The sequence below is a fragment of the Lasioglossum baleicum genome, chromosome 1, assembly GCF_051020765.1.
Source record: "Lasioglossum baleicum chromosome 1, iyLasBale1, whole genome shotgun sequence".
NCBI lineage: Eukaryota > Metazoa > Arthropoda > Insecta > Hymenoptera > Halictidae > Lasioglossum > Lasioglossum baleicum.
In genome coordinates, this window is record NC_134929.1 from 9,585,980 (window position 1) to 9,601,827 (window position 15,848).

Sequence of the window (15,848 nt, forward strand, 5' to 3'; positions counted from 1 at the left end):
GCATTCATAGCCCTGTGATCAAACAATTTGGTATCGTTTCGTGAACAAGACTCCATGCTAGAGCTTGCATGCATGTATATTAACAGCCGAAAGAAATCGTTGACCTGGATTCGCGGCTCGCCTTTCATTATCCAGGGTTCAGAGGGAGCTGGCCTCTCTTGCCCTCTCCCACTGGCGCAAAGGATCTTCTACGAGGATACACGCGCACGTGGATTTCCGGGTTATCTCTATCGACTCCCGTAATATACACTTTCGGCCGACTTTCGGGCTGAGAAACTCTCGCGCCGTGTCCAGACCAGTCGGCTCTGCCGAAATGCCTTCGATTATCGCAGCTCTGCAGAATGCACCGTGCAACCTGCAGCTGCAACGGCCCACACCACCCCCGCATGCTGCACTTTGCTCTCTCTCTCTCTCTCCTCTTCGTCTTCTTACCCCTTTTCACTCTGTTTCCAACCCTCTATGAGCCGGCGCATTTTCACCTGGATCCAGGATTTTTACCAGAAACCTGTCCTGTGTGTGTGCTCCTCTTTCATCCTTTGTGCCCCGAATTATGTTTTATTTTCATACCTCCGCTTTAGTTACTACACAAGTTTTTTTCATTTTTTCACCTCTCCACCTCTCGCTTTAAGTGCTCGCCACTTTTGCTTTAATTTACCCTCTGGCACACATTTGCGCATCTCCATATTTCCTTGCATTTGTGTATTTAATTTTTTCGTCCAGCGCACTTGCCTTCAGTTTTTCTTCGTCATGCAAACGTGTAGATTCGTTTTATTTATTTTTGTGTTAAACATACAGATATATGTATGTACCTCGTTTTCAGATTCTTGGTAAACAAACAAATTTTCTACTTTCTACACCGTGAATCCGCAAGTGTACATGAAAATTTCTTTCTCGTTCATACCATTTTAAGCATCATGGAATTATCCTTTAGTTTTATGGCTCGATATTAGTCGCTTTGTTACAAATGATTGAAAATGCAATATCTGTACTTCATACTACGTGATCTATATAAAACAATGATCAAACGATGATGTTTTTTCATAATGTTTTATAGTTACGTTATTCGTATGATTTTCAACAAATATTGAAATACAATTGGCATTACTTTATTCTCCCTTTATTTCGTAATATGCTCCTTTTTGAATTTTGTGTCATTCTCGTATTGCTTTTTACGAGCTTTTTCCCAAACCTTAGGTCGGCACTAAAAGGATTAATATTTTGACCTTGGCATTCAATGTTAAGGTGAATTTTGCGATACATTTTTGTAACAGATCTCCACCTACAGTTACTCGAATTAATATTCGGACGCTCTAAAAAAGACGATAACTTTTTTAATATTGTACTGTACGATTTGAACTTTTTTGGGAAGCTAGAGCAATTAGTTTACTACAGGATGTGAAAAGAAATTTTTTCAAAAATTGCAATTGATGGGAATTGTAGAAAAAATACTAAAAGTTGCATTTCACAACTGTTTTATGTGGGCCTATATTGAAAATTTAGAAAATACGTTTTGAAGATCTGTGTGCAATGAGCTACAAACGTTTCAAGACAGTAAAAATTGCAGATTTTCACGATTTTCGGCCTATATCTAAGAATTCTTATATCTTTCAATGCCTGTCGTTTTTTCCCGCATCAACCGATTTCGATGAAACTTTCACAGTGCATATAATTGACACAGACCTACAAAACGTACTTTTTAAATTTTCAATATAGGCCCACATAAAATATTGCAAAATGCAACTTTTAATATTTTTTCTACAATTCCGATGAATCGCTATTTTTGAAAAAAATTTCACATCCTGTAGTAGTAAACTAATTGCTCTAGTTTCCCAAAAAAAGTTCAAATCGTATACTCCAATACTTAAAAAGTTATCGTCTTTTTTAGAGCGTCCGAATATTAATTCGAGTAACTGTATCTAGAGGAGCAGAATCACGCTATAGTGGTCGCGACATATAATTGTGAAACACCCTTACAGCGCGAACCTTTCGCGTTCCACACTTCAACAGTCCTGTTTCGACCCTCTTCAGCCCTTACGCAACATTCTGCGAGTACATACCGCATGATCGAGCGGCGGTCGAGCGCAATTCCGCAGCGTCGTAACTCTGTCAAGCCAAACGACAGTCCCGTTCCCCTGTTCCCGTGTCGGACAAGGAACATTCTGGGCAACGTGCCCCGACGTTATTTCGAGGGCCAGCCCCGGCGATCCACGATGCCCAAGCCGAGGGAATAGTTGCAGCCTTAACGAGCTATTTAGTGTTTTCCGCTGGGACACGGATCGCGTTATCTTCCAGCCTCCGGACCTCCGAGTAATCCACTCGTACTCGCCGCCATTCTCTGCCAGGCAATTCCAAATTTTTTAACAATCTTGTAATATCCTCTGATAACACGCTATTCGTCCATTTTGCAAAAGTTCTCGTCCAAACGGCACGGGCAACTGGGCACTGTTTCTCCTATCTACGTCCATAGCATATTTTCGTACATCTCTGCAAACAAGGACACTATTTTCATATTTACTTCGTGCCTAATTTTATTGGGTTGTGTAACAAATTCCTGCGTTTTTTGCATTTTATTTTTTTCCCGTAATTTTCGGTTTTGTTAGGTAAAGTATATGCATGCATTCGCAAGTCTTTCTCTTGCTCTACAAACCTATCTGCTTGAATTTTTCAAATTGATTAATTTTAATCAATTTTCAAGCTTTCTCAATGGAAGAAAGAGGCAGAAAAATTCATTGTCGACATCTCGCTCAAGTTGTGTGGCACCCAAGCTCCAAGTTTTCGAGTAAAGCGCATGCAGTGAAGATGGTTAGCGACGGTAAGTGATAGAAATGATAATAAATTATCTGCCATAAAAAATATATATCAACGAAAAGAAGAATTTTTTAAAAAGAATATTACATCGACAAAGAAATCTATACACGAAGACTAGAAGAGCAGAAATACTGACAGCAGACGTTTGCAATCGAAGAAATTCCAATTAATTATTCCCACGCGTAAAACGGAATAATTTCATTTATCGCATTAACGGAAGCACCAGAAGCGACCTCGCAATCAAGCAAAGAGAATTACCTAGCAGAAGATAACAATTTCCCCAGTAAAAAATAGCACCGTTAATAATTCAGTGGTGCCAGAGAGACTATTTTCAGGCGCGACAAACACGAAGCATAAAACGATGAATAAAAGTGCGAATAAAAGTGCTGTGAAACCAGCGGAATAAGGAAGATTACTTCTACCACAAAGGAAACTTTACAGCCACAAAGAGAAAGGATAATTACAGGTAATATCGTTGTATGATACTCGTCGGCGAAACTGTAGACTCGTACTACTGAATTCCGTTAGTTCGCAGAGTTCAGCGAAGAGTCGACGCATAAATTGAATTTCGTTCATAAGAGTGGTGTCGTTTGAAGAACACAACGGGGTGCGCGTGTTCGGAATGACAAAGACAAGGGACAAACAAATGGGGGAAACAGGAGGAAAGAAAAGGGAATGCTCGGTGTCGCGTAATGTTTCGATAACATTCTCTTGATTCTTTGTCCCTTCTGTTTCTATAAGCCCGTTGTCCTTGAACTCCGCAACTCGCCGCACGATATCCTTTGAACGAGATCAAAGTGTCGCCGCGAGAATGGAAAATATGGAATTTCATCGACATGACGGAAATTCCTCGCGTGCACCACGATCGGGATTTTCGGGCATTTCCGACGATCGCTCGGTTCCTCGGCCCTTCACGCACTCCGAATTCTCTTCGTTGTTTGTGCTCGACGCATTCGGGACCGGTGACGCGACTGTTGCGTCATAGAATGCTCCTACGGGCTTGCTTGGAGGCAACGTGTGCGTCATTGACGATTCAAAAATAATTCATTTTCGAAGTTAAGCTGGAAATTTAGAATAACTTTCGATACTGTACATACTGGAGCAAAATTGTTTAATAATACTAATATTACCAACAACATGTGCAAAGCTGTTTCGAATTTATACAGTAATTTTTGCAACGATAAGTTCAATAATAAATGGTGCTTCCGGTTAGTAGAATTTTATTTCTCTCCAAAATTATTTCCGAACGAAGGTAAATGAATTGTTATATTAATCCTTTCTTGCATTCTGCGATTACCGACAGACTGGTACATTCCTTAATTATTTTTTCACCTTGGATGCTGCTTCCCAGAGTACAATGGGAGCGTGAAATAATGGAACAAGTCTAGAAAGCTTCCAGGCACTCCGAGTTTGCAGAAAATTTCTTTGGCATGAGTAATGATTTTCTTTGGGGGAAACGAGACTTATCGAAGTTCTCCTCGACTCATTTATTTCGAGAGTCGAGATCCCGAGAAGGATCTTTTTTCAAAGAGAATCCTTCGAGGACGGCTGTTGCGTCTCGCGAGACCGTTCGCTCATTATTTTGTCGCGCGTATTCGCTCGTCGTTGGTTTGTTCCCCGAGAGAAATAGGAACACTACCGTCCAAAAGTTTTCGAACTAATCCATGTAATTTTATAAGTCGACAATACAATTTCAAATCATAGAAGAAATTATGTGAATTACATGTGTAGCTTGAGCGTAAATTCCTAGCACAAGAAAATTTTGTAATGTCACAGCTATTGTACGGTATCCGCCCACATCTGTTAGGTGTTCGGATGCTTGTGAACAGCATTGTACGTACGCTCAGGAGAGACAGCAAGCCGAGCGCGAGAAAAATGGTTCTCCGTGACCTTGCGGGTCGAAGACAATTTCCAGAATGCTCGAAAACGCCGCCGCCACTCGTTTCCGCGGCTTGAATATAAATGCGAAATTTTCCTGGTGAAAATAGGGGAGGGGACGAGGCCAAGAGAGAGACAGCCGCGATTTACATTCCTTTGTGCGAGCCCGTCCTCGCGCTTGACCCGTTCGCCCACTGATACATCCACCTGTCCCTCCGCTTCCGTGAGAAAGATCCCCGATATGGGTGAATTTCGAGATGGATTATAACCATCACGCCCCGACTCCCTTCCGGCGACCTATTTTTCGACGGACCCTTTGTGCGCCGTTCGATTCTCCCACGCGCGGATGCATTTATTCGCCGGCGATAATAAATCCTGCCCGAAATTAACTCCTCCATTCGGCTCGTTACAGTTTCGAAACAATGTTGTTGGAAGCACGCACGAACGCGGAAACAATGAAATCACGGTGCTTCTACTGTAGCTCTTCAGGATAATTTTCGCCAAGTTCTGGTTCGCGCGACGCCTCTTGTCTCGGAGTAGTTCGAGCAAGCGAAGGATCTTGTCAATAAAATTCTGGTCAATTGGATTTCTACTAAACTCAGCTTTTTAGCCTGCGCCAAAATTAACTCCTCCGTTCGGCTCGTTCACGGTTTCAAACCAATGTTGTTGGAAGCACGCACGAATGCGGAAACAATGAAATCACGGTGCTTCTACTGTAGCTCGTGGGGTGATTTTCTTGTCTCGGAGTAGTTCGAGCAAGCGAGAGATCTAGTCAATAAATTTCTGGTCAATTGGATTTCTACTCAACTGAGCTTTTTAGCCTGCGCCAAAATTAACTCCTCCGTTCGGCTCGTTTACAGTTTCGAAACAATGTTGTTGGAAGCACGCACGAACGCGGAAACAATGAAACCACGGTGCTTCTACTGTAGCTCTTCAGGATAATTTTCGCCAAGTTCTGGTTCGCGCGACGCCTCCTGTCTCGGAGTAGTTCGAGCAAGCGAGAGATCTAGTCAATAAATTTCTGGTCAATTGGATTTCTACTCAACCGAGCTTTTTAGCCTGCGCCAAAATTAACTCCTCCGTTCGGCTCGTTTACAGTTTCGAAACAATGTTGTTGGAAGCACGCACGAACGCGGAAACAATGAAACCACGGTGCTTCTACTGTAGCTCTTCAGGATAATTTTCGCCAAGTTCTGGTTCGCGCGACGCCTCCTGTCTCGTAGTAGTTCGAGCAAGCGAAAGATCTTGTCAATACCTTTCTGGTCTATTGGAATTTATACTCAACTCAGCTTTTTAGCCTGCGCCAAAATTAACTCCTGCGTTCGGCTCGTTTACAGTTTCGAAACAATGTTGTTGGAAGCACGCACGAACGCGGAATCAATGAAATCACGATGCTTCTACTGTAGCTCTTCAGGATGATTTTCGCCAAGTCCTGGTTCCCGCGACGCCTCCTGTCTCGGAGTAGTTCGAGCAAGCGAAAGATCTTGTCAATAATTTTCTGGTCTATTGGAATTTATACTAAATTCAGTTTTAGCTTGAGCCAAAATTAGCTCCAGCTTGTTTACGGTTTCGAAACAATGTTGTTGGAAGCACACGCGAACGCGGAAGCTTCTATCGTGGCTCTTTAGGATAATTTTCACGCCTAGGAGGAGTTCTGGCTCGCGCGGCGCTGTTGTCTCGAGTAGTTAGTGCAATTAACCTGTTAACTGTTTCGCTTTATTAGGCGAACGTGCACCTGCGTGCTTAATTATTTTTAATCATTTTCGCGGTTTCATTCGTACCACACCGCGCACTCTCTTAAATTTTATATACAGTGACTCCCACTAATATTCGTACACTCTTAAAAACACCGTAACTTTGAAAATATTGGTCTTGTAGAGGAAATACTAAATGTTGCATTTTACAACTTTTTTATGCGGGCTTATATTGAAATTTTGAAAAATATGTTTTGCAGATCTGTGCGGGTTATATGCATTGTGAAAGTTTCATCGAAATCGGTTGATGCGGGGAAAAATGACAGTCATTGAAAGATGTAAGAATTCTTAGATTTACTACTGTCATAGGTTGAAAATCGTGAAAATCTGCAATTTTTACCATCTTTAAACGCTTGTAGCTCATTGCAACATCGACCGATTTTCAATATAGGCTCACATAAAAAAGTTGTAAAATGGATCTTTTAGTATTTTCTCTACAATTCCGACCAATTACAATTTTCAAAAAAATTTCTTTTCACATTCTGTAGTGAACTAAGTGCTCTAGCTTTCGAAAAAAGTTGGAATCGTATAGTCGAATATTAAAAAGATTATCGCGTTTTTTAGAGCGTCCGAATATTAATGGGAGTCACTGTAATAGCAGATAATTACTTATATGTATAACTTTTTGGTATCGTGCGAAAAATTAAACTCGAGCGAGAAACGCTGATGAAAATTTAGAAAATTTTGCCGAATAAAAACTAAAATCCCTATCGAAAATCTCCGCGTACAAACTACTCTCTAACTCCGAAATTCCAATAAATGTTCCTAATGCAATTAACACGGACTTCCAGCCGCATTGTTCGTGCGGAATCGAACGCTACTGATACGGGACGATCTGCACATAATTCTCCAAATATAATTACAGCGTAGGGTCGCGTCGAGAGCGTTGTAATTGGCTTTTAATTACAGAGAGGATGATATCGAATGGACCCTCGAGAACGGAGTTTCGCGACGTGGTTCGTGAAGTTCACGCCCGCGTAATCAGATTTTTAAGACAACGTTAGCTAGGTGTACATATATCTACCGGGTAGAGCGCGGCGAACGAGATTAGACACCGGGATTTCCATACATTAAAATTCGCCAAGTGGCTGAATAATTACTCGGGGCGCATAAATCCGGGCCGGATAGACAGGAAAAGCCAGGAACCGGCTGGAGTCCCCGTAGCGTATCGCGAACAGACACCGCTGTGTATCCATCGGATCCCTAAATACCCTAACACGTAATGGAATTCGAGCCGATTAGCGACTAACAATTAACCTTGACATCAATCCCTACGTTGGACGTCCGTTCTCTGCCGACGTGGATCGCTGGACCCTTCGCTGCCTCAGCGAACAAATACACCGACGTCCCTTTCACCGAATCCTCTCGAATCCCTTGTGCAACACTTTCGCTAGGTACACGCTGAAATTCCCGAACTCGAGAGATTTCGCTGAAAAATATCGGATCCACTAATCCGAAGAGGATACGATATGAACAAAATGAATTTATTTACTCAAGCCTGGCTGTGTGAAATTGCATTATTTTAAACAGAACAGAAATACATATCATGCTCTCTGATAAATGTTTTGAATAATCGTATTACATTTATTGAAACTTGATCACCTGGAAATATTTTATACATGAAATCTTAGCTTCAAATTCTGCACGTACAACATTCTGTGCATTCAATTTGCATTTATATCAATTTTATCACCTTCGGAAAATCATTTGTCTTTATTAAAATGATGCATAATATAAAAATATTTTTTAACTCATTCAAATTGTGATCCTTTAAATGATTTCAGCGCACTGGTTTGATCAATTGTTATACATATAACACTATTTGCAAATTTTCACGATATCTTTATTTCAACGTTTCGACCTTCTTTTAGATCATTCTCAAGAAAATTTTTAAGAATCGCGTCTGTAAATTAGTAATAAATGGTATATTTCAAATTGTGTGAGTTTAAAACAAGAGGAACAAATGTTAGTTACTTGCTTGGAGAAATGGAGAATAATTTTTCATAATATAAACTTTAGTGAAACACGTGTTGATGCTAAGGCAGTATATATGGTAATGGTGTAACGTGAAGACATATGGAAACGTAGCTAACCTCTTATCGATCGCTCTTAGCAAGAATCTACGATCGACATAAGGAAACATTTAATCCTTTAAATATCTCGAAACAAGAGATATACGACTTACAATTAGTGCAAGACCCTTTGATAAGTGAAAGCTCGCGTTAGCCGAAAGAACACAATAATATCGATACGTTCTATCCCGAGAATTGCCGACGTATCGCAGCTCGTTCCTTTTAACAGAATCGTTTTTTCCCAGCGAGTCTATCGAACATTCCTTCCCGCCAGCCAGGCTGAATAAAACTACTGATATCCACGTTTGTCAAGGCGAGTTTCCGTCAAACAATGCCTCCCTATCAACCCGCCACGCGGAACGAGAATTATTGTTTCCAGGGCGTGTTATTTCTCGTCCCCCCGCAACTTTCTCACGATAAGCATTTTTCACAACGCACAATGGAAGAGCCTTGACGTTTCAATGTTGCTTGCGAGTTTGAAACGAAGATCGCCCGATGGCATGATCGAAGTTGAGCAAGTCTGGCGTCGTTGCAGGTAACAATCTTTTATCCTTGACTGGTCTAGGAGGACCAGATTTCAACAGAGCAAACGGCAAAATGGACTGCTGCGGGATTATTGATAACTCGGATTATTAGAGCGTGAACTGATAATTCCGAAAGCGCCCGATTTTTCCGACGGAACGTCAGACACACTGCGCTCACGTTCCCATGCACAATCTCGGCCAATGGCCACCCTTAATTCCGCATGCGAGGGGATTATTGATGTTACCTGCGCGTCACTGTCGTCCCACGGAATTGCCGAGACATTTTTCACCCCTGCGTTATTACCGGAGTGCACCTCGCGTTGACCTATCACCGACGTTCCATCCAAAATTCATATATTCATTCCAAAACGTGTGTCTCAGTCTAAAAAGCAAGGATTTCTAATCCTTTAGATGTGCAGTCAACATTTTATGTCGCAAATATCTCCAAACATTCTATCGATCACTTTTCTCAACATTTCTTTATGCGGTGCAAATTCCATTTGAAATAAACTCGTACAAAGTCTAGGCAAAAGATCATGGAACAAAATGTCATAAAACGTATTCTAAATGGCAAAAACCAGGCTTTCATTTCCCTTTGAGAAAACGAAATGACTTTCCGAACGACCTAATACGTCGTTCAAGTCGACATAGTGAACAACTTTTTCCTTTGCAGAAAACGTCGATCGGCTTACATTTCGTTTTTCGATAACAAAAATAATAAACATTTATTCGAATAATAAACGTAACGTTAGCTTGGAACGCGAGTGCAGGAACAGGACAGAGTTTCGCGTGGAGCCAATAAAGGCTCAAGTCGAAACAATTCAAATAAAATGGTGAACGAGCGAGGGTCCGATGGATCCATCGCAATCTCGGCGACAAAAGCCCGAAAAACCTGTACCTAGAAATACGGGACAGAGGCTGTAAAGCCGGACGAGTGCCCGTTCACTCGGAATATCATTCGAATTCACCGACGCCGGCAATTAATACGAAGGACGGCGGCGCAGTCCTGTCGGCTGCTGGTCGGGCAACACATTCCCTTCGGTCAAGGCCGGGAGAACAGTGAAAACGCTAGGCGAAACACTGCGGGAGATTCGCTCGCGCGGAAGTTCGACGCGGTTAGTGCCTCCTCTAGCCTTTATGCTACCACGTCCCGGAAAACTGTGTCGGCGTGGGACGTCGGGAATCGGTCAACGGGAACACGGTGTACGCCGGCTAATGTAATATCCCGCGCAATTTCGGGCATTAATATTCAGCGTTTGGCTGGTAGGCTGCTAGGATCCAGCCTGCCTGCTTAAATCCGACCGGACCGCCGCGAAATCAATATGGCGATGCTGCAGCCCGACCGCGGCCTTTGTGCTCATTATTAAATCCGCCGCAGCGTCGGGAATCTAGCCCGACGCCTATGCAACGTCTCCACGAGGCTCCGATATCCTGGAACAATTTTTCTTTCGCTTCGAGACCCGACACGTTCGACACTTTCGCGAATGTAGTAAATGTATGTACTCCCACTAGTATTCGGACACCCTTAGCGGCAATAATAAGTGGACACCCTTAAAAATCGCATAACTTTTTAGAAATTGGTCCAAAGGACTTGAAGTTTTTTTAAGATGTTAGATCGGCTAAGTTCGCTAGAGAATAAGTAAACAAAAATTTATTACGATTGCAATTGGTAGGGGAATTATATAAAATTTTTAAAAATGATGTTTTGTCAACTTTTTTATCTGGGCCTGTAACGATAATTTAAAAAATGCGTTTTATAGATTTCGCTAACTTATAGGCATGCTGAAAATTTCATCGAAATCGGTCAACATTGCAATCAGCTACATACGTTTAAAGATGAGAGCTTAAGGGTGAAAGTCGCAGATTTTCAGCCTTGCCAGGGCATTTCGCCCTTACGTGATTTCGATGAAATTTTCAGTATGCATATAAGTTAGCGAAATCTATAAAACGCATTTTTTAAATTATCGTTACAGGCCCAGATAAAAAAGTTGACGAAACATCATTTTTTAAAATTTTGTATAATTCCCACCAATTGCAATCGTAATAAATTTTTGTTTACTTATTCTCTAGCGAACTGGCCGGTCTAAAAAAATTCAAGTCCTTTGGACCAATTTCTAAAAAGTTGTGCGATTTCTAAGGGTGTCCACTTATTATTGCCGCTGACTGTACCATTTTCTTTACAGTTACAGTAATTGGAACGTCTTTATCCTGAAGAATGTCGTAGACGAGAGAAGAAAATTTATATATTTTGTATGGCCACATTTATTTGAATGCTTAAATATTGATTACAAACGAATCAAATTTGATTTCATCTAAAAAGAAAGGCATAATCTAAAAAGGAATGCAAGGGGTTAAAAACAGGATAACTTTTTAAATATTGGACTATATAGTTTGGACTTTTCTGGGGATTTAAACAATTTAATTTAATTTAAACGATTCAAGCAATTTAAACAGCAGGATTTAAACAATTAGTTTACTGCACGGTGGGAAAGTAATTTTTTGAAGAATTGCTATTGGTTCGAATTGCAGAGAAAATGCTAAAAGAAGTACTGAAGTGGAATACGAACCTTTTAGTCGGACTAGCACAAACTATACATTCCACTATTCACATCAATACGCCTGTCCTTACAATTCTGTAATAGCTGTAAATAGATACAGCGTATACCGTGAAGATCGATAAAGAAGTCATTGATATTGTCCGAAGTAGAAGGCGATTGTCTCCATCAGACCAGAATAGATATCCATAGTTGAATATTCAAATTGGAACATTCGCTTAATAATTCCGTAATGCGGAATAAGCTGAAATCATTTCTAAATTGCTACAAATGTAATAATCAAATGTACAATAATAATAACAAATACATATAGAACAAGTGTAACAAACAAGTACAGAATAAAAGTACTAAATTCGAATATCGAGAATAAAGTAATTTGCAGCGTTCTAAAGTGATACATCCACTTCAATCAGACCGTCAAAGGGTCAATCCATTCAGCCAGACAATTTCCAAAAACCGCAGAAACAATGAAAAGATTTAATTCCGCAAAATGAATTCTGCAACAAGCGAAATACTCTCGAGGACGGCCGAAGGTTCCCGTTTCGCAATTTTCAAAAACTTCCCCTCTCGAAATCCGTCAATTGTTAAAACGCAACCGGAGGAATGAACATCAAACTGCAATCCCGTAAACGAACGCAGTTGCAGTTTAATCTGATCCCTCGTTTGTTCCAACGCGCTGACGAGTGGGCGTACACATGCATCGTTTTTCGGCCATCAAAAATTATTTAACAATTCGCAGTGTCACGTACGTGCACGCGTCGACGAGTACACTGGTTATTCGTCGATTGTTTTCATTTCTGTTTTTCTTTTTCGTCTATCCGGCGTCACTTTTTTCTTTTTACCGTTTTCAAAAACGTCACACACTTGTTCCTGAATTCTGTCACTGTCGCTGCTGCGTTCCGCGGCGTTTGTTTATGGGAATGGAAATTCCTCGGCAGTTTCGGTGTTAATGGCTCGAACAGTGCTCCGCCTTTTAGTCTAATGGGTTTTTCGGCTCGCTGTAACTTTCCCCGGGAATTCCTGCGCTCGGCCTATAGAAACAACGGATTTACAACTGTACGCCTTTGTTTCCCGATTTTCGAAACGCATTCCGATTTTCCAGCCTGGATGAACATTGTACGGCGGAGCAGCAAGATGGTCAATAGTTACTAACTAGTTATTCGAACTTCTTGTCAAAATCAATTTTCCTTCAATCCTTCTGTCATAATTACATTTTATAATTCCTTCATAAAGCCTTCCAAAGCTCCTAAAGTAAATAATGTTTTGTTTAAAAACAATCAAATTATGCAGAGCACCCTGTATAATTAATCATGTCTGCATTGCAAGGATTGTTGATCGAGTAGTCAATCGCTGGCTGACGTATATTCCCGTTTATGGTTGTGTCAATGTGTCGAGCGCAGTTGGGCAATGCTAATTGCGAATTAATGATCGACGACGCAATTCAAGTATTTGATTATCAATTCCAACTGACGATGAAATTTTTCGTTTCACTGACGTGCAATCGCAGTTAATCGTAAATATTTGCTCGCCGATCTGATTGACGATTAAATTAGTCGAACGAATTACTGGAATGAACAATGTACTGTGAAAATTCTCTGCTCGCGATATTTGATCGCGTGGCTCTCGGAAAGCTTTGCGAAAGCGTAAAAATGGTTACGTGACTCTTGTTCATTTATCCGGCTTGAATAAACAAATAAAACATCCCATCTGCGAGCAACAAACACGTACATTCTTCTGTGTAAATATTAGGCCACTGTTATAAGTATTTGTATTGCAGTCGATTTTAGTTGTTCGTTTATTACCTGGCGAGCCTGATAAAAGATTTATATGATCATATACGAGATAAGATTTGTTCCGGAACGTTTACAATGAAATTCGCTGAATTTTTAATCAGCAGTCACCATCTCCTTCGGTTAGATAAAGAAGGAACGACGGCGCCAGAGAACTATTTATTCCAGAAACGTTTCGGGGAATAGAACGATGCTCAGCGTGTTACGGAATACTGTACGGAGGTGAGGGAGACAAGTCGGTTAATACGATTCCGCGAAAAATGCTCCCCGGAGGCCAGTCACAATTATTAAATGACAAAACGTCGCAGACAGCGGTCCTCAACAATGAAAACACATCTCGAGACACGGTCTCTCGCGGAGCTCGTCGGCCGTCGGAGCGCGAGTAGTAGAAGCATCGAATTAGTCAGACTGTCGCTTTGAAGTGGAGCTCGGCGTCGTCCCATTAAAAATTCCACGAATTTCAAAAGTTGCGCGGCAGAGGCTCTCCAAATTAGAAAACTTCGCTCGTTAACGTCTCCCCCCGCAGCTATCAGACAGACTTCCGTTTGAAATGATAATTATTTATTTACGGGGGCAGGGAAAAAAGAAGAAGATTAATCTCTAGGCGCCGCACGGACGAGCAAGTGACGCGAGCGAAGCTTTGATCGGACGGAAGAACGCTCCGAGGTATCTTTCACGATCGATGAAAAAGTTGTTTATTCTTTCCGTATAACCGAAGAAAATATTCCCCGTGGCTCAAAGAGGGAACCGTTATTCCAACCTGTAAACGTTTATCTCGGAAAACGCACAAGCATGATTTCGAAGGGCCATTTACTCTCGAACGTTTCGGCGAAAAAATAAAGACAAGTTCCGAATTTATGCTCTTTCGGATAATTCTCCGGAGAGCAGTTTTCTTTTCGGATCAGCAGCGTCGGCAACCTTTTAGTCGGACTACACGCTCGAAAACGTTTACGACGGACTCTCCCCGCAGCGGAGTTATTGGAATTTCGAAATTCTCGCCGAGGAGAGGTCTCACGTTTATCCGAAGTTTCGCGTCGTTAGTGTCGTCGTTAGCGTCTTCGCGAAAGAATACACCGTTCGGACGATAAATATTTATAACCGGAGACGTGACTTTGTTCTTTCCACGGTCCTCGAATTACTCGGCGTGGCTGCCGCTGCTGGATGGAAAGGAAACTTTCCTCTCGAACCACTCACGCAGCCACCCTGCATTCTCTCTTGACGAAACTACGCTGACACTCGGCAAACCCTGGAAATCTCTCGAACCCCCTCTCCTCCCCTTCCCCCTGTTTTCCGTGACCCATTTCGCCGCTGCGCGATCTAACTCGCATCGTTTCGTTCTAAATTAGTTTAACTTTGTGGGCGTCGCGAAACATTTGATCGCTTACGGCTTACAAGACTCACCGAATGGAAGTCAACACTGCGTCTTCGTTAGTCGACACACTCGCAGATACAATGGCTGTACAAAGTTTCGTACACCTTTCGAAAACGAATAACTATTTCCAAAATTGGACCCGACAGGTTGAATTTTTTTTTAGACGTTAGAAGAGTTAGTTTACTAGCTGATGTGCAAATAATTTGGTAATTCTAAACAACTTTTTCCTGTACCTATAGACCAGTGGTGACGAACCTATGGGTCAGATACTGACCCACGAAGGCTTTGTAAGTGGTCCACGCGTTTATCGTAATATTGACCTGCAAAAGTTAAAGTTATAAATCAAAAAGGAAACTAAAACCTTTTTCTGATTATTTCAAAAGTGAGAACCGAAAAGATTCAACTGTCAACTTTATCTTTTAACAGAATGTGTTTGATGTTTCCAAATAATTGGCACCCTTCCCCTCTTCCAATTAAAGCCACTGACTTATGACCCACAAGCTGGTATTTAAAAAAGGAATAAAAATAATTGACCTCCTCTTCAAAAAGGTTCGCCATCACTGATAAAGATGGTCTCTTTTAGCTTTTTACATATTCGCAAAAATATTTTCAAAGTTCGAGTTAGGTCTGAATAATTACATATTATCCTCAATTATGTGTAAGTTCTTTAGTGACGTCTAATTTCTCAATTACTCCGCGAAACAATGATCCAAAGTTGCTCGATCTGGTTACGCCGGCCGAAGAGTACTTTAAAAGCCACAATAGCCCATTAAAAGTGGCGGGCGCGGTTGCGGATTAATTAAAGAACAACCGACAGGAGCCACAAGTGTCAGCTACGAGATTACCCGAATTAATACAGGGACGTCCGAGCACACACGATCCGTTTCCCGCGTTTTCGGGCCGGCCATGACACCACCTCGTTACGAAACTACAAGATTTCGTTCGCCGTTAACCCAGATTCTACGCGGATACACGCGAAACAATTTGGCAAACGGAATTTGCTTCTAAACACCGAATCAGTATTCGTTGAACAACCACAGAACGCCAAAGAATGTATAGTTGTATGTACAACTTGTATTTCTCGTGCGTTAGTAT

At 41.5% G+C, this 15,848-nt stretch overlaps 2 protein-coding genes across 12 annotated transcripts in view; both read right to left on the bottom strand.

Moving 5' to 3' along the window:
- LOC143212889 (phosphatase and actin regulator 2) overlaps positions 1-15,848 on the bottom strand; it is a 422,446-nt gene that overhangs the window by 138,543 nt on the left and 268,055 nt on the right. The gene's annotated exons all lie outside the window — the stretch shown is intronic.
- LOC143213022 (uncharacterized) overlaps positions 1-15,848 on the bottom strand; it is a 156,373-nt gene that overhangs the window by 24,617 nt on the left and 115,908 nt on the right. The gene's annotated exons all lie outside the window — the stretch shown is intronic.